The sequence below is a fragment of the Octopus sinensis genome, linkage group LG2 (genome assembly GCF_006345805.1).
Source record: "Octopus sinensis linkage group LG2, ASM634580v1, whole genome shotgun sequence".
Classification (NCBI taxonomy): Eukaryota; Metazoa; Mollusca; class Cephalopoda; order Octopoda; family Octopodidae; genus Octopus; species Octopus sinensis.
The window spans coordinates 19,382,550-19,406,910 of NC_042998.1; positions in this window are offsets into that span (position 1 = coordinate 19,382,550).

Consider the following 24,361-nt stretch of genomic DNA (forward strand, 5'->3'; position numbering starts at 1 on the left):
ATCAGTGGTTTAGCATGCGTAAGAGAACTATTAATAATTAAGGGTACTAACAATCAGTAGCGGCATGCTGACGTTGCAGTGAAGGTGACCATTAATTTCTTGACAAATCTTGTGCCATCACACAGCTTTGGTCGAGAAAGGTTGCGCAGGTACATGAATGGAGCACTTATTTTCAATGGAAGGGAATGAGGAAGAGTTCCTGGTAGATGCAGCTAGTTTAGAAACTCAGCCTAGTAATTCATTATTTCCGATTAGTCCATAAGAGAATCTGTAGATTTGTAAGCATGTTCGTTTCCTGGTAAAAGTTTCCCGGGTCTTTCATTTAAATTATTCATCTAAATGTTCTTTGGTGCCATGATTACACTTTCGCACAAACATGCAACATTTATGTAATTTGAAATTATTCCTGGAAAATCTTTTTCAATAAGTTCCTCAATCGAGCTGACCAAGTTGCAAATTTTTGCTGATCTCCATGTTGCAAAATAGTATGGGCAAATTGTTCCCACAGATGATCCCCAAAAAAACGTTCCCTTATTTTATAGAAAGGTTTAACTCTTTGATATGTTTCCATAACATAGAAGATTTCAACCATGCTTTCAATTCATCCGCCGTTGTTCCCCTGAGAAACACTGGAAAAGTTTGTATGAAATCAACTGAAAGTCCTTCTGTCAAATCTCGCATGAAAGAATTGAAATTGCGCAAATCCTGCAGCATTCTGTTAAGAGCTGCTACTAAAATGTTATAGGTCATAGCTTCATCCCATATGATCAAAGAATATTTCATGAGCTAAAGAAGAACTTATACTAATAGGTTAATCATTTGAATTTAGATTGAATGGCAGCTTGAATGCTGCGTGAGCTGTTCGACCTCCTGGACGAAAGTCGCAGCAGTTCCAGAGCTCGTTCTGTCTAATGTTATTTCCTTTTTCTGCCGGACTTTGGTTATCACTAAATTAGTAACAAAAGTTTTTCCAGTTTCTCCTGGTGCGTCTAAAAAATATAAACATCCTCTCTTATGTGTCATTTGGTCAATGATTGTTGTATATGCAATTTGTCGGTCTGGCAAAAGTTTCGGGATTTTTCTTCAAGGAAACTTGTTACTGAATCAATATCATATGAAGTTCCTCGCAAAATTCCTGCGATCAAATTATTCACCTCATTTCGATGAGTTTCAGGTAAGCCAAATTTACTGAGCACCTTCCATCCAATTGAGACAACGCGATCTTCAATATCAACCAATGCAGAAATAAATATGTCATTGTTGAATGCTGTTTGCTCTCAGGGAATCTTAATTGTGTTTGATAGATGTGGTCTTCTCATAAATCATTCTTACATTTGTGCTACAACGCTAATGGATTACTTACTTCACAATGCAGGAGAATAATTACAAAAAGGTCTCTCAAAGAAATTGTTCTGCGTGACATTGAAGGCCACACACACATTTTTATTATGATATATATATATATATATATATATAATATATATATATATCCTTATATTTGGATATGCTTATATAACCACATATACTTGTTTAAATGGTACGCTTTGCATATAAGGATTCGTAAAATCCTATTGCCTTATACGATGTTTGTATTCTTGATCACATTCATGACAATTTATGAAATTGGATTTTCCTTCGGCTGAGATTATAGGAAAGAAATCATTTAATATCATAATGTGTTATTGCAAAGAAAAGAGGTTTAACCTTTCGTAACTAGTTTAAGTCTTAGTCATTAGTCATTATTCAAAGTGAGCGAGCATTGAAGTATGATACTGAGTAACATAAAATGAATGACAAATATTGAAAATTCAACCGATACTCAAGAAGAAAAAAGGAATCGCTTGCGAACTAAATTAGTGGATGGTAATTTCTATATTCATAATATGAGGATTTCACGTCTGTTTCTGTCCAAAAATCAACGTAGCAGATATTCGATCAGCAGAAGGAACTCCTCCATGAATTAAACTACAGAGTATCCCGCGGAGGTAAACTCTGCCTTTCATTCATTAGACGGCAGCAGACTGACAGAACGATACAGACCAGATACGTATTTTGCGTTATGAGTAGAAAGTCCGGAGTGATCGACGTGGTTTGTAATCAGTTATCACTTTTCAAACAACCAGCTGCTAACTTGGGTATATTTAGTGGCGTCTAGTCTGTTGCGTGAATTGAAGCCTGATTACTCCAGGCGTCGGCTGCGGGGTCACTCCGAAAAGCCCTATCTGCGACGATTTCATCTCAATCATAGGAGAGGGGCATTCTCCGTCCGGGTTGCGGATCCGTGGAGTAAGCTGCCGGACGCGATAGTGAAGATGCCGACGACTGCTCGGTCCAACGTCTCTCTTGACCAGAAATGGCCTGAACACTTTGCAGGAACACCCTTCCTGTACATAACTCCATGTCCCCCTACATGGACTTGCTTTTTGCTTTTTGAACCAAAACATTATCTTAACTTAACTTAACCTAAGTAACTTAACTTACCGGTTTACAGATACTTTAGTTCCCCTCTTAGATTAGTCTCAAATGTCATGAAAATACATCGGTGAACTAACGTCTGGCGTGGGGAAAAGATTAAACCTAAGTTTAACATCCACGAAAACCATTCGTGACCAAATGTTGAACAAAGTTCAATATGTTAATCAGTGTTTGATCTACATCTGCCACTACTAAATTTACTAGCTACTAAACGTCATTCAAAAGGCTTTAAACGAGCTGTCCCCTAGCATACAATTATGTCATGGCTACGAAATTTAACCAACCATTTTGTTAATTGAAAACAAACGTAGGGAACAATTTGATCCATACGTTTTTACATGATACAGAGAAAATCCGATATTTTTACTAGAATAAAGATTGGTTCCGGCAAACAATTATTTGTTACATGGATGCGGAACCAGCAATGTGAGTGGCTAGAAATGGTCAATAAACACGTCTATATATCTAGTTAATAGGCAGTTTGTGAAACACGGAGATGAAATATGAAATCAGATATTTTAACTTTTGAACTCAGATGCAAGTATTTGCGAAATGTTTGATTTCCATGCATAATAAGAAATGGCATCCATACAGCATAGGGTATTGTATTGGTTCATCCCTTAAAGAATGCGGTTGAACTAAAAGTCAGAAGGGGGTGGGATAAATTACTTCCATCAACTTGCTATAAAAGGAGGTAGTAATTTTATCTGGAACTTAATCTTTGTGCAAGTCTTGAAGAGTGCAATTTGATTTTAACAGTTAGTTTTTCAAAGCTGTAATGGAAGTGACAAAGGAAGCATATTCAGCACATTTTGCTTTATGAGATCAATAAGGGCAAGAACACAAAGGAAACTGAAAATAATATTAATGCAGTATATGTATATCGGAGAAATAAGCGTAAGCCAGTGCCAACGTTGGTTTCAGAATTTGTGAGCCGGAAACTACAGCCTAGAGGACGAGGACGTCTTGTGAAACCTGGTGGAATAAACTCCAATCGTAACTGTTGATGAACTAGCAGAGAAGCTTGGAGTTGGTTAATGAAGCATTCATCGAATCCTTCGTGCCATCGGAAAAGTCAGCAAACAGAGTCAATGGGCTCCTCGCAAACTTTCCGAGTGTAGTCACGCACGGACAGTGAATGTGTGCTCTTCTTTGCTGTCACGTCACACGAATGGACCATTTTTGGACAGAATAGTGACTGCTAATGAGAAATGAGCTCACTATAAAAATGTTAAGCACCGAAGATTGTAGATAGGGAAAGGAAAAACACCGGCAACCCAGGCTAAAGAAGGTCTTTAACAACGTAAGGTGTTGTTATCCTTTTCGTGGATTTTGAAAGGTTTAGTCTACTTTGAACTTTAAAACGCAAACCAAATAATAATAAAGGAGATCTACAACGAGCAACTGGATCGGATTAAGTCACCGCTAGAAGTAAAACAACCATCATTGGTTTCAAGACGAAAGATGTTCTTCCATCAGGATATAGCTCGGCCACATAGAGTGATGATGACACTCCAAATGCTAGAACAGTTTGAATAGGAAACGTTGCCCCACTCATCATATTCACCGAAGACATTGCCCCATCTGATTATCATTTATTCTGCAGTCTTCTAATTTATTTGACTGGAACAGTACTGCAGGCGTATGTTTTTTCAGGGACAAGTGAATGTTGCAAGTCTACCAGATAGATGGAAGGGCTTTGTAGAAGATGAAGGAGAGTATATTTTAGATTATATTTAAGATAAAAAAAACTTTGTTTATCTTAATTTTGAAAATAAAAGAAGTTTAAAGAAACTGCACTATTAACGGGACGACCCAATAATATGTGACGCAGAGCATTAGCGTAACTCCGTTGAACGAACATTCGGAACCGATTTCAAATCCCCGCTGTAAGCACAGCAGAGAAAATATATGCTTGAATTTGTAGTGTCACCGCACAAATACCCTTCAGTGCGCATGCACGCACACACACACACACAAGCACTTAAATGTATGTGTGTGTGCGTGCATATGTCTATGTGTATATGTAACACATAATAGTAATTCGTATGTGAGCATGAACAGGCAACATGCACCAAATATTTGCTAATTATTTTCGGTGCTTATGTTGCAGCCATTAATCATTGATATTCTATTAAACTTTCCCATTCTGAACATTCGGGACGTCAAGAGTAAGGGATCTGTAGGGGAAGAGAGATACGGCAGACTGGTACTCTGGTGGTCAGATTGGAGCAACAGGAAAATTAATTACTTTGCTCTTTATCACAACTTTTTCACCATCATATGAATCGAACCCATATTCTATAACCCCGAGACCAAGAGCTAACCTCTAATCATAAAGCCATAGAGTTATACACAATTCTGTAATATTCATTATTATAAACAAGAAAATAGTATTAATTAATAAATTAATAATTAATAATTCGTAATTTTAATCTACGAGTGTTTGATTACATAGTATTTCATTGACCCTCAATCTCTCTTAATTCTTGTGGTATTTTTCTGATTTTGTTAATAATTTGCTACCACAAAATTGATTGACGTATTCAATCCGTTTCCACTGAAATAAAGTTGGCTCCTTATCTCTTAAATGAGGACAACTTATTTGGTTCAATACAGTTAACCCGGAACTCACGTTCTTCAGAAATTTTCCCTTGCCTATGTTTTATTTCCAAAGAATTTTCATTCCACCATCTTTCCTTAATTACATCCGTTTTTTGATAAAACGCCCTTCAAAGTAAATTATATACGTATGTTATATTACCGCATTTAGAAAATAGATTAGAGAGATGCGTATTCCAAATGTTTCTATAATTATGTGCCTGTTACGTTAACTCCCCTTTTACAATCTATTCTTGTTGAACAGGAATTGTTTGACTTAGTCATTTCTAATTACAAAGAACCACTTAATGTAAGCACTGTGGATAACAAAGTTCTGTTGAGTTTCTGTCAAGCATTTGAACCCTTTCGTTACTGTATTTATTTTGAGATGCTCTGTGTTTCTTTCAATTACATTAAATATAACAAAGAATTTAGTAAAATAACTTATTTATCATTAAGCTAGTGTTAGGAACATAAATTGCGACTAAGGTTTGGAGGAATAGTTTAATTAAAAACTCATGAAAAGAAGACATTTGTACTCAGAGCCAGAGCCGGTTTCAGCCGGGTTGGTCACGAAAGGGTTAATGAATCGAAGATTTGCTTTTCCTCACTATTCGACTGGTAAGAGCGATAAGGGGTATAATTCTGTCATTGGCACAAAGGAAAGATAGTTTTACAAAATAGTATCACCTTATGTATGTACTGCAGAACTTGCCTCCTGTGTTATTTCGTTGAAAGAAGAATACGAGTTAAATTGTCCGATGCGAATTTAATCGCAGAACATAAACGGACGTAGCTAATTAGTGCATGGCGCCTTTACTGATGCACTACCGATTTTACCACAGAAATTTTGATAAAGATTTCTAATATAAGAACAAGATCGGAAGGCTGGAGAAAATTAACAGTCTGTTATTATCAACATGATTAGAACGCAGAACGTAAAGAATAATACATGAGCATGCCAATCCTTGTTGTCCGTGGCTATACCAACTTTACGCTATAATTAATATAATGAACTATAAATGACTTTGGGGAAAAAATGCTACAGTTATTAAAAAAATTTAACGAAGTGATATTTATTAGTTGCCACAGATATTATGTAGAGAATATTGGCTATTGATATCAAAACAAAAGCCATATATTAAGTGCACCAAATGGTTGTCATAGCAGTCATTACATATGCCAACGCCATTATACATGTAAATGAAAGGAATTCAAATCAAAACATTTCGAGTAAATCATAACAGCAGGCTGATTAAATCTCACCAAAATATACACACTATTTTTGTAGGAGTTATTTTTGATAGACAGAAAACTTTATTGACTTGTTCGTCTTGATATTAAGGTGAGCTACTTTCTAATTAACTGGCGGGAGCTGAAATTGTATATTGACACACTATTATTTCAATAATTATAGTAAATTCTATTGACTGGTGTGTTCTTCCTATTGTTAGAAGTAGAATCCGCAGATATCTATAGTTCTTAAAGTACTGCACTTTAAGTAATGACGAAATTAACCTTTGTCAAACAAATAATTCGAACAGTTGTCTCGATTCTATCAAATTTTAATTCTCTGTCAAACATTCGATATATACTCATTGCGAAATTCAATTGTATGATGAACGTGGCATTTAGATAAATCAATACCTCGACGGAAATTGAAATCAGAACGTAAAGACAGACGAAATACGGCTAAGCATTTTGCCCGGCGTGCTAACGATTGTGCCTTCACCTACATGATAACAATTGTTTCTACTTTAGGTACAAGGCCCCTGACAATTTTGGGGAAAGGGATTAGTCGATAACATCGACCCCAGTGTTGCACTGGTACTTAATTTATCGACCCCGAAAGGCAAAGTCAACCTCGGCGGAATTTGAACTCAGAACGTAGCGGCAGGCGAAATCCCTATTTCTTTACTGCCCACAAATGGCTAAACACAGAAGGGACAAACAAGGTCAGACAAAAGGATTAAGTCGATTATATCGACCCCAGTGCGTAAGTAGTACTTATTTAATCGACCCCGAAAGGATGAAAGGCAAAGTCGACCTCGGCGGAATTTGAACGGCAGACGAAATACGGCTACGCATTTCACCCGGCGTGCTAACGTTTCTGCCAGTTCGCCGCCTTACCTACATGATGATGATGATGATGATGATAATAATAATAATAATAATAATAATAATAATAATAATAATAATAATAATAATAATACAATGTTAAAATCAAATAAAATTACAAAAATTCCTATTAAAAAGGGAAGATAACGTAATAGACACATAATTATAGAAACATTAACTGAATGACAATATTGCTTATAAGTGAAATTAAAATGAAAGGGAGATTTTTGATGGAGGAGATAGCAGTGAAAAAAATAATTTGCAATAATGACGCTACTTGTTTAAAATAACTCAGTGAATGAAAGAGAGAGGGAGAGAGAGAACACTAGATTATCAAATATGCCATGGAAATCCCTCAATATATGGTAGGCCGAAGGCAGCGAGCTGAGAGAAACGTAAGCACGCGTCTGCCGCTACGTTCTGAGTGCAAATTCCGCCGAGGCCGACTTTGCCTTTCATCCTTACGAGCTCGATAAATTAAGTACCAGTTGCGTATTGGGGTCGATCAAGGCTTTGTCCCTAGAGTAGAAATGAATATATGGTAGGCCGAAACGGTACTGTATTAAACATCGGTTTATGTCCGGTTTGACATCGTTATAGTTGTGCCGAAAGGATGAAAGGCAAAGTTGACCTCCGCGGAATTTGAACTCAGAACGTAACGGCAGACGAAATATGGCTACGCATTTCGCCCGGCGTTTCTGCCAGCTCGCCGCCCTAAATGATTAGAAATTGTTGGCAACATAAGTTTAAGACCGTACCAAGATTATGCAAATTATTTTCTACTCTAGGCGTAAGGTTCGAAATATGGGATGAGGGGCCAATCGATTAGATCGACCAGAGTGCACAACTGGTACTTAATTTATCGATCTGGAAAGGATGAATGGCAAAGTTGGCCTCGGCGGAATTTGAACTCATAACGTAAAGACAGATGAAATACCACTAAAGATTTCGCCCGGCGTGGAAACATTTCTACCAGCACCAAACGAGTGGTCGCATGGCTGGTCTACGGCAATGTTTTGTTTAATAATCCAGGATTGTTAAGACATTAATTCGCTAGGGGAAAGCGTCATAGTATCAGCCCAGTTACTAGATCAATAATCGTACTGCTTCATCAGCAAAATGTGTCCTTCATGAATATTAGCAAGCCATTAGGATGCAGCAAAATGGCTTGTTTTCAAGCATGGAAGTATTACCAAACAACTGGCCAATACAAATATCGACAAGGAACGGCGTCTCCGAGGAAAACAACATTACAGATGGATCGGCTAATTCATAGGCCTTCTGAAGGTAACCGAATGCTAACAGCAGTGCTGGACATTTGCAAGCAATTTTCTGATAAAACTGACATTAGCTTTATACCACAAACTGTCAGAAACCGTCTAAAAGGATTTGGACTGTTCGGCCACATCGATCGAAAGAAGCCGATAATTTTTGAGGCGAAGTGGCGGAAGCGGATCAAGTTCGCAAAAAGCCATATTCAATGGACGGCCGAAGACTAGTCAAAAGTTATTTGGAGCGACGAATCCCGCTCCTGCATCTTTGGATCAGATAAAAAGACTTACATTAGACGCCGTCCAACTGAAGAATTCCATCAGGCGCAAGCGGGAGTATGAGGTATTATGGTTGGGGCCGCGTTTAGCAGCTTCGCTGTTGGTCCAATTCTTAAAGTTGATGGCAGACTGAGCAGTGTAAGCTACCTGTAAATAGTAATTGAAATTGTGCTGCCATATTAAAAAAAAAATCAGATGCCACCGGGATCTGTTTTCCAGCAAGACAATTGCCCCTTTCATAAGGCTAAGAAAGTTTTGCAATATTTTGAGTGTAATAATATGGTCGTTGTTGAGTGGCCTACGCAAAGCCCGGATTTGAATCCGATAGTAAATTTATGGAATTATGTTTATAAAAGAGTTTATGCTAAAAAAAGAACGACAAAGTTGTCCCAATTATGTAATTTTATTGAAGAAACATGACAGAACATTCCAAGTGATTTTTGTGCTCATTTCTCGAAATCCATGTCCCGCAGTTGTAAGGCTATAATTGGAAATAATTATTTCTGCTATAGGCACAAGGCCTGACGATTTTTAAGGAAGTGTAAGTAGATTACATCGACATCAGTACTCAACAGGTACCTAATTTATTGACTCTGAAAGGATAAAAGGCAAAGTCGATCTAGGCGGAATTTGAATTCAAAGCGTAGCTGCAGACGAAATCCCTATTTCTTTACTACCCACAAGGGGCTAAACACAGAGAGGACAAACAAGGATGGACAAAGGGATTAAGTCGATTATATCGACCCCAGTGCGTAACTGATACTTAATTTATCGACCCCGAAGGGATGAAAGGCAAAGTCGACCTCGGCGGAATATGAACTCAGAACGTAATGGCAGACGAAATATGGCTACACATTTTGCCCGGCGTGCTAACGTTTCTGCCTACTCGCCGCCTCTCTCTAATTGAAAATAATGGAACGAGATACTAATAATACATTTTTGTTCGTTGATCATTTGTGCCGTAAATTTTCAATTTAAACAAAATAATGTTGGTACGGTCTTAAACTTATTTTACCGACAATTTTTAATCATTGAATTAATTGCACATTCAAATTGTTCAAATTGGAGCAAGATATATAACGGCTACATCATTCGAAAGACAGAGCAATTCTACACAAACTGTAAAAAGTAAAATGATTTTATACAGTTTCGTTAAAAAGAAATTAATGAAGATGTAGAACTGTCATCATCGATCTTTATATGCTAAAATCCCTGTACATAACAAAATGTTAAGAGTTCAGATAGAACCATCCCTCTCCATACCTGTATACAATGCAGTTTCACGAAGGACATCAAGCCACGGGATAAGATAGTATACGGAACACTAATCACATGATAGTGTTGATAAATTACGGAGATGTACTTGCATAGCAAGTGACTTGATCTGAGATCGTGTGCTGAAACAAAAATAATTGCGGCGTGAAAGGTGTTTATAAGCCATTTAAAATCTCACAAAAAGCGTTAGATTCATTTCAACATTTTAATTTAATTTGTGAAAATCTTTTCCACGCTGCAATAAATATTAGTAATAAAATACAGTAAAAACGTAATTGGCATTTTGACATTTATGAAGCATATACATGTTTTAATAAATGAACTGACAGGATTAAATTGTATAAACCTATCGCTCCACTTCGCCAATGTTTGCATAAGAAAGTAAAAGGTATCGTGTTAAGATTGATTAATACATATTTCCAGTTGTTAGGGCAGCGGAGTCGCGGTCGCAGGATCGCAGTTTCGTTTCCCAGACCGGGCGTTGTGTGTGTTTATTCAGCGAAAGCACCTAAAAGTCCACCAGGCACCGGCAGGGATTGGTGGCGACCCCTGTTGTACTCTTTTGCCCCAACCTTCTCTCACTCTTTCTTCCTGTTTCTTCAATAACACTGCGATCGACTGGTGTCCCGTCCAGCTGGGAGGAACGCATACGCCATAGAAACCGGGTTCGTGAACCTGGCTAGGCTTGAAAAGGGTGCATAAATAAAATAAAATGTTGCGACAACATCAACAGTGATATTGGAGAAAATATTGAAGTAAACACGAAGAAGTATGACATCATGGTCATACAAATCCCCACTCAGTCAGACGTTCATTACTTGTGAATTCATTAGAAGAAATTTGCGGTAGTTACTGCAAAGTAATGTGCGTGGTGAGACAGTATGTTACATAGAAATCAGTTCTGTTTTTCTTTTAATATCATTGTAATTGCAAACATGTTTTCTAAATATGTTATTGTCATTTGACTAAACTGTTCTTTATTATATAATGCAACCATTTTGAATAACAATCTAGGAGATAAACCCTTTGTTAAACGATAATAGTAAGTTTGTGATTCCACTTACCGAGATATTGGACGTCTGAAGAGTTTTGTCTTTTCCTGGGCCAAAACAAACATAGCTTTTATTTATCTTCAGAATACCGACTCGTAGTCGACATTTTTGTATCTGTTCGAAGATAAAAGAGAAAAACATACAACGCCTCAGGTAACTTGTCATTAGATCTATTCTTTGTTACTTGAATACAGAGTAATACTACCGTGATAAAAGAATCAATTATTAGTCTTTTCATGTTTGTTCTTTCCTATTTTTTAAAAAAAAAACATTTTCTTTCTATTTAATTACAAATGAGTGAAAAAAGTTTGGAAAATCGCAAGACTGCAGTACTTCATTAAGCATAGTGGTGCTCAAATGGCAATGCACGTATAGGCGGAATGCACTTGCAATATATGTGTCAATTCGTACGTTCGTGCTTCAAATTGATGATCGTTAATGGGTTATCAAGTTCGTGCTGCAGTGTGCACAATGGATTTCAATGTCACTTTACTACAGCTTATACTGTCTAGAAGACACAATTTGTTTGGATCAGACAATCTAGTTACTAACCAACTAACCTATACTTGTTATACACTCAGCGAAACTACTAATCATCTTTGATAAACCCAAGTATCGCTCAACAACTAGGTTTATGGCGGTGTAAATTTATTTCATGCATGGTTGGAGCTTGAGCTGTGAGGTACAGTAAAATAATGTATGTTTGCAGTGATTGGTTAAACTTCTCTTCTGAATAGCAACAATTTCACTTGGAGAGTTCGTTGGCAAATTCATATATCTTTTCCTAGTCGCTTCAAAATAGTGACAGTTTGGCCAATATCATATTTAGTAATTAAAGTGTCGATGGAATAAAAACCATTTTACGTTGTTTTAAAGTAAAAAAAAAAATCCATCTATGATTCGAAGTGTTCCTATGCAGCATGATTTCTGAATAGATAATTCATATTTTCTGCCCATTTATTTCAGGTAGTTACGGCGACAGAAAAGAGGCCGGGAAGGTTTTCTTGGTCAATCTATTCGTACTATCTAGAGCTTCGCTTTGTGAAATATATATGTATGTATAAAAATTGCTTCCGGAAAAACGAGAGGGCTCACTATCATTTATCATGCCAATCATTACTTTCACCTGTATATAGTTTACAAATTGTCGTGTAATGGAAAGTGCTTTCTGATTGCTTGTTTTCCTTTCTTTTGCCCTAGTACATTAACTGTTATTTAGGGTTTCCTGCTACTTTTTTCCTTGTCGTAACTCTTTACTTTATGTAGCATGTAAATTAAACAATAATAGTCAATATACGTGAGCATGACAAGCTTCTTTTAGCTTTACAGGAAATATATTCTGGAACAATCTAGAACGGAAAAAAGCAGGTTACAAAAAGAGTCATCTTTCTTTCTATCTCTCTCACACTCTCTGTAGATACACAATCATATGCTCTTATACACATATTATACATATGTATATATATATATTATATATATATATATATGTATGTACATATATGTATATGTATGTATGTATATATATGTGTGTGTGTGTATATATATATATGTATATATATATAGGTTAAATAAAATGAGATATGTATATATATACGTATGTATTTGTGTATATATGTATATATAAGCAGCGTAGTTATAAAAGTAATTGAGTATCCCTTCAGATCTAATTATATTGGAATATTTAAACCCATGTGTGCTCAAGATAATTTACAGCAGTAATACCACATAAATGAAAATGCAACCCAATCCTTAATTAGCCGAATAATAATATGGCACAACTATATTGAAAATAGAGAACATGTCAAAATCTGAGAAAATATATTGTAGCTGAAAAAAATATCCTGAATCAAAGAATGCCTGAAACGTAATGTTCACAAAATTGCAAAATTTTACCAGAATAAGGTCGACAAAGAATCTTTGAAGAAAATGAACAAATTAAACTACAAAAGAAAACTTGTCTCTTAACAAGAATTATAAACGAATTAAATACAATCCATTGCAGCATCAATAGCAAGCAATGTCATAGGATGGGGTGAACATATACAATGATAAGATGAGCTTATGGATAACAACAAATTTAGCATCGTAGCAATAGAAAATGTATAACGACACATACTCGCGAATCCTCGATATGGGACGAGAAAGCACCTGAATATAACATAACCAAATTCTGGTTAGAATATGTAACATGAACATATATCAAGGGGCAAGCACACATGTATATTAATAAGTTTAAATTGAATCAAGGCAACACAAAAATGCCAGCTGTGCTTCTGACAAGATAAACCATCTCAATCTACAATACTAAAGGAAGAGCAAATTTAAAAGAGGAAGTTCTTAGAATGGGAGAATTTGCAACAAGTAGTATATGTTTTAAAATTATGAGTTAGTTAGTTAGTTAGTTAGTTAGTTAATTTGGCTCAAAAGCAAATAGCAAGGCCATGTAGGGGGTCATGGAGTTAAGTACAGGGCGGTGTTCATGTAAAGAGTTCAGGCCACTTGAGGTCAAGGGAGGCTTTGAACAAAGCGGTCGTCGGCATCTTCACCATCTCGTCTGGCAGCTTGTTCCACGGATCCGCAACCCGGACGGAGAAAGCTCCTCTCCTTCGATTGAGATGAAATCGTCGCAGGTAGAGCTTTTCGGAATGACCCCGCAGCCGACACTCTGGAGCAGGAGTGAAGAACAGCTCTTTCGACAGGTTACACTTTCCGCTTATGATGTTGTGGGCGAGAATGAGATCACCACGTCGGCGGCGTTTTTCTAGAGAATAATGGTCGAGCGTCCTCAGCCTTTCTTCATAGGACAAATTTTTGAGACCATGAACCATGCGGGTAGCCAGCTTCTGGACTCTTTCGAGATGCTGTATGTCTTTGAGGAGAAAAGGAGAAGAGGCTTGAATCCCGTACTCCAATATGGGTCTCACTAGCGTGAAATAGAGTGGTAGGAATATGGCTGCTGTGAGCATTCCGAATGACCGTCGAATCAAGAACAGAATTCCGCGTGCTTTGCTGGCAGCATGGACGCACTGGGCCGAAGGCGAAAAGGAGGAATCCAACAAGATACCCAGGTCCTTTACCTGATCGGTCCTCTCCAGCAGCAGACGACCCGGCTCGAAATCAAGTTGAGTTGCAGGAGTAGAGCCGACAGGCAGATGACAGCACTTTGACACGTTCAGACACAGGTCCCATTCGTTAGACCACCTCCAAATCACCTATATCACAGCGAGGAGCGACCAGTTTGACATCGTCGGCAAATAGAAGGGTGTGTTGCGTGAGGTCGTCGGGCAAGTCATTTATGAAGACTAAGAACAATAAGGGCCCAAGCACTGAACCTTTAGGCACGCCAATGCTCGCACTGGAGACGTCGGAACGCGAACCATTAACTTGGACTTGGAAGGAGCGATCTGAGAGGAAGGCACCAACCCATCGTACAATATCCGGATGGAAACTATATGCTTGAAGCTTGACAAGTAATAGGCGGTGGTTTACCGAGTCAAAAGCTTTGGCAAAGTTCAATAAAACGATGTCAACAGCATCACTATCATCGAGGATGCGCGTCACCAATTCTTCCATTACCAGTAAGTTGGTCAAGCATGATCTCTTCGGCACGAAGCCGTGTTGGGAATCAGAGATAGAGGCTGTGTTTTGGAGTTGGAGCATCATACTTTTCTTAAGGATGGTTTCGAACATCTTGCTGATTATTGATGTAAGGGAAACCGGTCGGTAGTTAAGCGGGTCTTCGAAGCTCCCTTTCTTGAAAATTGGGCAGATTATCGCTGTTCTCCAGTCCGCAGGTATAACACCCGTCGCCAATGACATATTGAATAGACGTGTTAAGGACTCGCAGATGACCGGAGCCAACGCTTTGATAACCCGTGGGTGTATGCCGTCAGGGCCGTGACCCTTGTTGACATCGAGGCCTTGAATAACACGTTTGTGTTCCTCCCGCGTGATGACCAATCGAAGCATTGGAGGTACCGATCTATCAAATGGAGGGGGTTCACGACCATCATCTTGTTTGAAAATAGTTGAAAAAGGCTCGGCAAATAATTGACTCTGTTGATAAGGGTCCTCAATCGATACGCCTGTTGAGTCTACCAACGTTGCAATCTGGTTGTTCAAGCGGGAATTCCGTTGGACATGGGCAAAGAAGGTTTTTGGATTGCTACTGGCATTTGCCGCGATTTTGTATTCATAACTGAAGCGTTCTTCCTTTTCAATTTTCACGGCTCGGTCTCGTTGAGTTTCGTACACCTCAAAAGCTGCAGTCGAATCCAGATTTTTGATTTCAGCCCAAGCAATATCTCTGAGTCGAAGTTCTCGTTTAACATTCTTCGTCACCCAGGGCTTGTGTTTCTTCTTCTTGGGAAGCCCAACGAGAACTGCCTGGTCAATCGACCAGATTACATATGCTTTGAGGGATGACCATAGTTCGTCAACTGAGGACAACGTCATCAGGGATCGCCAGTCCAGAAGCGCGGAAGCCTCGGTTAGAATTTCAAGATTAATTGCAGAGAAGATTCTACGTGGCAGCGAAGTAGTCGTGGGCGTAGAAAAAGTTGTGTGCATGACGAACTTCAGGATCGCATGATCACTCTTGGCAAGAGGGGCGCACACAGATACGTCTGACACTGATCTTGGATAGCGGGAGAATACCAGATCCAGCATAGATGGCTGCTGCCCAGACCGATGCCTTGTCGGATATTCAACATGTTGCGATAGAAAACAATCTTCAGCCACGTCAAGAAGGGCCTGGCCGAACCGGGAAGATGATGTACAAATTGATGCGGGCCAATCGATCGTGGGTGCGTTGAAGTCTCCTAGTATCAAACAGTCATGCGAAGCTGAAACGAATCTTATCGCTTCGAGTAAATGAGCATCGTCCTGGGGGTCGGCAAGAGGCGACCTGTAGATAGCTAACACGGGCAGGCAAAACCCGGATAGGCTCAGCTTGCAATAGACGGCATCGAATTTTGTTGTAGGTTGAGCATTAGTGGGTAGAATACAGCTGGACGGTTTGTGATCAGATTTAACATACACAGCAACACCTCCACCTCGCCTTTTTTCTCTGTCACATCTGAAGAGGTCGTAGCCCTGTAGGTGGATTTCTTAGTCCTTTACTGCTGGAGTTAGCCAAGTCTCGGTGATAGCTATCACATCAGGGGAGTCACGTATGGCCAGTGTAAATAGTTCGCTGAACTTTGGAAATAAGGAGCACGATTTGGTATAGACGATGCTGAGATGTGAAGTTTGAGGGGCGGGAGTTGGGGAACAAGCAGAATAAGGGGTATCAGAGATAGCATCGTTGACGGGTGTATCTACTTTACTTCGATTCGCCTTCAATTCACTTTCCCTGTCAGCACTACAGCATGCGACTAGAGATAGGACTTGATTACTTGTCCATCTTGGATGCGTAAAGCCTTCTCTCCCATCTGTTTTCTCATCTTTAGTTCGGAGTACGTGGGTGAAATTCAAATTCTTGTTTTCTACCTGTGCAAACCACTTGAAGGAATTCTGCTCAGCAGTATTAGTGTTTCCAAAAAACTGGGGCACTGAAAACATCCCTGGCGCAACCATAGAGAAAAACTACGCCAAATTATCCCTGCTAATTATATCAGCAAATTCCATCGGAAAGGTAGACAGCAAATTCAAGAGCAAAACGATATTTTGTATGGCTGCTAGAACGAGATGGGAGAGGAAATGAAAACACAGACACAATATAGCAAAATCATAAAGTAAAATAATGTTAAACTAATCTGAATCGATAACAGACAGATGGTGCAAGGTCAGAATATTTAGGAGGCTCGGGAAAAGATCCACTTTTAATGCCTTGACATTTTCCTGAGTTTCTTGGGCAATGTATATAGATCAATACAAGGCGTTCTTTCTACAACGTTTTGAGGAACGCTTTAAGTTTCTAATACGTCTCCGCGTAAAAGGTTTCTATTTGGTTTATTACATTATCATAGGCAATACAAGTCATATGCCACCAGAAACACAGCACAATGTATTAGGTTATGACAAAAGGCTCCTGGACTTGTTGAACTTACTAAAAAAATTATTTATTTACCAAGAGTGGCTGAGTGGTAAATAGCTTGTTTACCAACCACATGCTTCTGGGTTCAGTCCCACTGCCACGCAAGTGCCTTCTACTATAGCCTCGGGCTGACCAAAGCCTTTTAAGTGGATTTGGTAGACGGAAACAGAAAGAAGCCCTTCTTATATATGTATATATATATGTATATGCGCGTGTGTTTGTGTATCTGTGTTTGTCACACCAACATCACTTGACAACCGATGCTAGTGTGTTTGCGTCCCCGTAACTTAGCGGTTCGGTAAAAGAGACTGATAGAATAAGCACTAGGCTTACAAAGTATAAGTCCTGGGTTCGATTTGCACGACTAAAGGCGGTGCTCCAGCATGACCACAGTGAAATTACTGAAACAAGTAAAAGAGTAAAAGAGAGTAAAAAGAGTATAGTTTTAACAACATCTCCTTCGAAATGGCTATGTTGCGTAGCAACACACCACTGTTCTAGTATTCGAAGCCCTTTTGGAATTCGGCCTGGAAGTCGTTTTCCGTAACTGAGTCTAAGATCTTTTGTGATTTGCTCTGCATCTCAACAACGGTGTTAAAACGGCGAGCTTTGAGCTGCATTTTTATTTTGGGGAAGAGGTGGAAGTTCGCAGGTGCTAAACCTAGCGAATAGGTTGCGGAAGCTATACCATGTTGTTTTTGGCGAGAAACGAAGGAGAAGAATCCAATTATTCACCCTCTCCACAGATCCAGTTGATTTTCGCCGAATGTACTCCCTCATTCGCTTCAAAACATCGGAGTAAAACTCTCGATTGACGGTCTAGCCTTGAGAGAAGATTTCCCGATGCACAATACGCAGGCGTAATGGACCAGTGGTTAGGGCAGTTGACTCGTGTTCGTAGGATCGTGGTTTCGATTCTCGGACCTGGCGTTGTGAGAGTTTATTGAGCGAAAACACCTAAAAGCTCCACGTGGCTATAGCAGGGGGTGGTGGCGAATCCTGCTGTACTCTTTCACCACAAACGGCGGTGCATCAGCATGGCCGCAGCTCTGAGCTGAAACTAGAGAGAAAAAATGCCATGTTTCTGGGTGTGACGCTTGTGGCAGATCTTCCTAATCACCCATCGTCTTCCAGTGACGTTCTACCGCTTTTGAAGCACGTATGCCACTCAAAACATTGCATACGACCGATTGCCTCTTCGCTCTAGGCTTGCTGAAGCATGCTCAATGTTTCTGTAACAGACCCCCCTGGTTTATCGCAAAATTTCACGTTGGCTTTCTGTTCCTGTCCATAACAAAATCACAGACAACACTATACACGTGATCATAAAAATACAAATTTCACAATTTACTAAGTAAACACAGCACTGTCCCTCGGTACACTCCCTCATGAAGGTCAACGCTACCTCTGACTGCGCACACAATCCAGTGCTGCCACCTGTTGACGCACTACAGAACTAGTTTAAGACCTTTTTGATTCCACCTCGAATTTTGGGTGTAGTCATTGTTTGGCTTTCATAGGGTGTTAACCATTGTGGATTCGGTTGAATATATGTATACAAGACCTCCTTTTCATCAATAATGATGATTCTATCCAGAAATCATTTAGAAGTATTTCTACTCACAAATTACGAGCGGAGAAAGCTCTTACATTATGCTCAGAAGCTCTGAAAATAATACACCCACTGACCAAGTTCCAAGGATTTTTTTAGTCAATGAAAACGTTTTATTTTCGAAATATGACCTACTCAGACAGTTACGTAAATTCTCGTGCTGTTTGCTTTGAATTTTACGCAAAAACTCTATTCAAATCTGAAGTTTGATAGGCAAACTTAGTCGTCCAGATTGAGGAGAATATATAAGTGAGAAATCACACGAGCGAAATAGGTCGAACTCGTTGTTGTCATGTACGGATACTCAAAAGTTCATTTCTATAGACAGAACAATATTTTAATCCTTTCGGGGGTCGATAAAGTAAGTACCGGTTGCGTACTGGGATCGATCTAGTTGACTGACCCCTCCCGAAAATTTTCTGGCCTTGTGCCTAGAGTAGAAAAGAATATATTTTTCCTTTTCCATTGGAGAAGGGCCCATTCTGAAGCTGTACAGCATATAAAGTATGATAAGTGTTTGATCTACACTCATTTTAATACGGTTAAAATTGCTACGAATTTAACCACTATGACAAAGTAATAGGCAACGATAGGTAATAACGTAGAATTAAGAAGCATCCTCAAAGTGGTCAGGTCAAAAACGTGATAGAGCTTTCATTCCAAATTAATAATATGAAGCGTATATAAATTCCATTTATTGTACCGTTTCATTAAAGCCAGCCATAAATAATCCTTTCCATCACATTAATTTTTATGCGTGTCTTCGTTCTTATATTTATGGCTACTGGTTGTAATATCAAATTAAGCAATGATTTGGTCTGACATAGATTGTTTCTTCTTAAAACAAATTTAGTATCAGTAATTTCGTTATACCGCCAATCACACGAGATTTCATTTAACTGTTAATTTAAGGATATTTAGTAAAGAAAATAGATATAAATTTAAAGATGTAAAAAGTGATAATAAATATCAGACATTTTACATTATATTTACACTACATCGCTGATCAAATTTATTTCAGATGTCAGATTTTTTAGGAAGGAAGTATTTAATTGATAGCAGCGTGTCATCTCATTTAGCTAATTGTGTTTCTGGCAAGATCAAACGTATAAGATTTAATATCAGCTTATTATCGGTGTTCTCTCTTCTATATTAATATTTGCAAACGTCAATATTTGTCAGTAAATAATTTGGAAATATGTAGTTTGCCAAACTGTAAACTTCTTGTCTCATGCCCCATGCTCAATTACGCATTCCATTTTGAAGAAATAGATTTTTTTTAATGCTTCCCATTGCAAAATAATTTTAAGTTAATCATTATAAAACACAGTTATTGCTGACGAATCAAAGTAGCCAGCAATATTAACTGGGTACAGGACGGCCACCTGGGAGAATCGTTACCGCGGTGGGCATAACGCTTAGCGGCGTTTCACCAGACTTTACGTTCTATTTCCACCAAAGTCGAAGTTGTCCATTTTGATCAAAGGGTTTGATCGACTTAACCCTCCTCCAATATTACTGGTCTTGTGCCAATATTTGAAACCGATATTAACTAAGTATTGAAGCGGCGTGATGGCAGAATTGCTAGCACGCCGAGCAAATTGCCTGATTTTACGTTCTGAGTTCAGATTCTGTCGTGGTCGAGTTTACCTTTTATCCTTACGGTGGTCGATAAAATAAGTATCACTTGTTCATTGGGGTCAATGTAATGGACGTAATCCCGTCACCAAACTTCCTGGTCTTGGCTCAGAATTTGAGACCGATTTTAACAGAGAGTAGTTCCTATTTCTAATTTCAGGGAAAATGCTTATCTTCTGAAGGGACTGAAAAAGAGATAGAATTATGAACATACTGTACAAGTTTTCAAACCCATCAGTAATGAATGTATACATAGTACTGAGCTAAATTCCAATCAGTTGTGTCCTATATAGATATCCAGGAATAATACTCCCGATGATCATCGAAAATCACACCCATTGAAATGCAATGTAGATATAGTAAATATAACATATACGTCATCACATTCGAATTGGTGAGATGTTTGACTGTCATCAGCTGCCAGAGATACCAAAACTTGTGGTTGGACAAAAGAAGGAACTACTCTTGTGGTTACTTTCCAATCACAAGGGTAGTTCCTGCTTTTATCAGGAACTAGCAGTATCGCCCGGCGTTGCTCGGGTTTGTAAGGGAAATAACTATATAGCATTTTTTGAGAGTTATAGCCAAAAATTAGCAAAAAATGCATTAAAAATGGAAAAAATATGATGGTAATTTTTTTTTAAATCGTTGACTCATCGTAGACATTTTTAGAGAGTTACTTCCCTTTAAAAAAATATGCATGAAAATGGAAAAAAAATTATAGTAAATTATTTTTTAAATCGTAGACTCATCGTAGACGCGCGCTAATACCCAGAAGGGCTCGATATGAATCACGACTATAAGATACCAGGTTTTGGTTAAACTGCACCGCAAAATGTGGGAGTAGTTAGGAATCTAAATCGAAGGGGACAGAAACTCACACAACTACAGTTTTATATATAAAGATTTCCTAAAACACGATGTTTGTAGTATGTTTTGCTGCAGAGATCAAAGAGTGAAAATGGGAGGTAAACTACTGCTTGTAAATAAAATATTTCAAAGGGATTCAGTGATATAGTGAGAAGTATGAGGTGGCAAAGATTGAGACATTAACTAGCATGTCGGAAAATATTGTCTAACGGTATTTATTAACAACACTCTGTTTCGTCTATTCAAATAGATACTTATGAATATCACGTGATCACGTGACCGACCAGACCATCAGATGTTGTTACACATCGCTGGTCACAATGACGCCATCCCGCTGGCTAAGCGAGCAGGCCAACAGAAGAAAGAGAGGGAGAAAGAGTGGTGAAAGAGTACAGCAGGGACCACCACCCCTTGCTGGAGCCTCGTGGAGCTTTTAGGTGTTTTCGCTCAATAAACACTCACAACGCCCGGTCTGGGAATTGAAACCGCGATCCTGCGACCGCGAGTCCGCTCCCCTAACCACTAGGCCATTGCGCCTCCACACTTATGAATATACAAGTATTTATCAAATCAAATGCTTCGATCCGCGTACTCTTAAACCTACAACCCATTGCCTTTATCAGAAATCACTCTGGTGATATAGGATGGTCCCTAAGAAATTCTGATAAAATAATTGTAGCTACACATCAGCGACATTTTTGCTTTCTGATCACAAAATCCACCGAGTTCAATTTTGTTTCGAATATTTACGGAAATATAATATGCAATATTAGGCGAGTATCTTATATCGTTTCGATGATGATGTAATAAAATGAGATTCAATAGTGGGACGATATAATCAACCGCGCACTTTTTGAAAGTGTGCGTTATCTACACTTACTCTTATTATTTGGCTTATTTTAGAAAAGTAAGTTGCTTGGTGTAAAGCAATTAGTTTTGCTTAATAATTGGTAGTATATTTGGAAAGGCCTTAGGTTAAGGAACGAACTATTTTCCGAATATAATCGCTTGCCACCTTGATATGAATTACAAACCCATCAAGCTGAACATTTCTATCTCTCTTCCGATTTCTTTAAAATATGTATATTCAGGCACTAGGTTTTTCATGACAAATTTTACCTCACACTGTATATATATATATAATATATATATATATATATATATATATATATATATATATATGTATATATTTATATATATATGTATATATTTATATATATATATATATATATATATATATATATATATATATATATTTATATATATATGCAAGTGTGTGTATTGTGTGTATGTATGTATTTATATATGTATATAAATATATATATATATATGTATATATATATATATATGCAAGTGTGTGTATTGTGTGTATGTATGTATTTATATATGTATATAAATATATATATATGTATATATATATATATGCAAGTGTGTGTATTGTGTGTATGTATGTATTTATATATGTATATAAATATATATATATATATATATATATATGTATATAAATATATAGATATATATATATATATATAATTTAATTTATAACTTAGGGTATCTACGAGATACCACCATGCTGAAAATAGCAGCCATGATCTGACTCTAAAACCACCTTAATTGTCCATATATCAACACATGTTGATATATGGACAATAACCTTTGAAGGTTATTTTTTCCATGCTGACCACTTGATAAAATCGTTATTATATATTTAAATTAACGATCTTACCCTTATATATATATATACTACAAAGTAAGACAGGGGTTATGAGGGTAACCCACTATGGGATATCAGTTATATATATATATATATATATATATATATACATATATGTATGTATATACGTGTGTGTGTGTGTGTGTACGTGCGTCTGTATGTATACATGTGTACTTGTATTTGTTCTGAAATATCATTCATTACATTCTGAGTTCATTTTCTGACTGGAAATTCAGTGAGCTCCTCCATATCTGCAACAAACAGTCAGTTTAGCTATTTTTGTCAAGACCTATTTCTCAAAAGGTCCTGACATTATTTAAGACAATAAGATATGATTTCGAGGAGATTCTGCTGCTATTTCAGACCGCTGGCTTCTTCATGAAAAGTATTTTCTTTATGCTACGCCGTGGACAAATCGGCGCCGACCGAGAAATCGATAACGCATCTGAAACTATACCATATCTGATTTTCTTTTCCTCTTATACAAAAGGGAACCAATAGCAATATTCAGCGTTATTCTGAACCTCTTAGCTTCCATGCAGAATTATATACTCCTTTACTCTTTTACTCTTTTACTTGTTTCGGCCATTTGAGTGTGGCCATGCTGGAGCACCGCATTTAGTCGAGCAAATCGACCCCAGGACTTATTCTTTGGAAGCCTAGTACTTATTCTATCGGTTCTCCTATAGTAGAAGACACTTGCCCATGGTGTCACGCAGTGGGACTGAACCCGGAACCATTGTTTCGTAAGCAAGCTACTTAAAATACAGCCACTCCTACACCTATGGAAATATTTAAAGCAAAATAAAGAACTAAAAAAAACATATATCACTTTAATAAGTGTATTGTAATGGAGAATTTAATGATATACAAATTTATCAAAAAACCGAATATTTCACGAAATCTAGACACATGCAGATATATATATATATATATATATATATATATGTATTAAGGTACAACCGTTTAAAGTCATGATTACAACCTATACATGCGAATATATACTAATTTTTCGGAGAACCATGTCAGAATCGAATACGTTAGAACAAAATTAATGACAAAACTTAATCAGAATTTGGGTGCGTGACCATTTTCCTAAAATTGCAGTTGATGTGAGATTTATGCGATTATCGACGACACTGATTTGAATAAAGAGGGGTTTTCAAATATAGCTTATTTATATTCATGACATACCATTAATATATCGTTTATGTGTTGCAGATAATAAAAAAATTGGTTATCAGCAATTAGGATTAGAGTCATATAATATATATACACACATATACGAACAGATATATCTATCTATCACAATGTATGCATATGTGTAAACCCATATATACGTGCGTGTAGGCCAGTGTGGGTGTTCATGTGTACGCGTATGTATGTATGCATCTATGTAGATATGTAACTATGTAAATA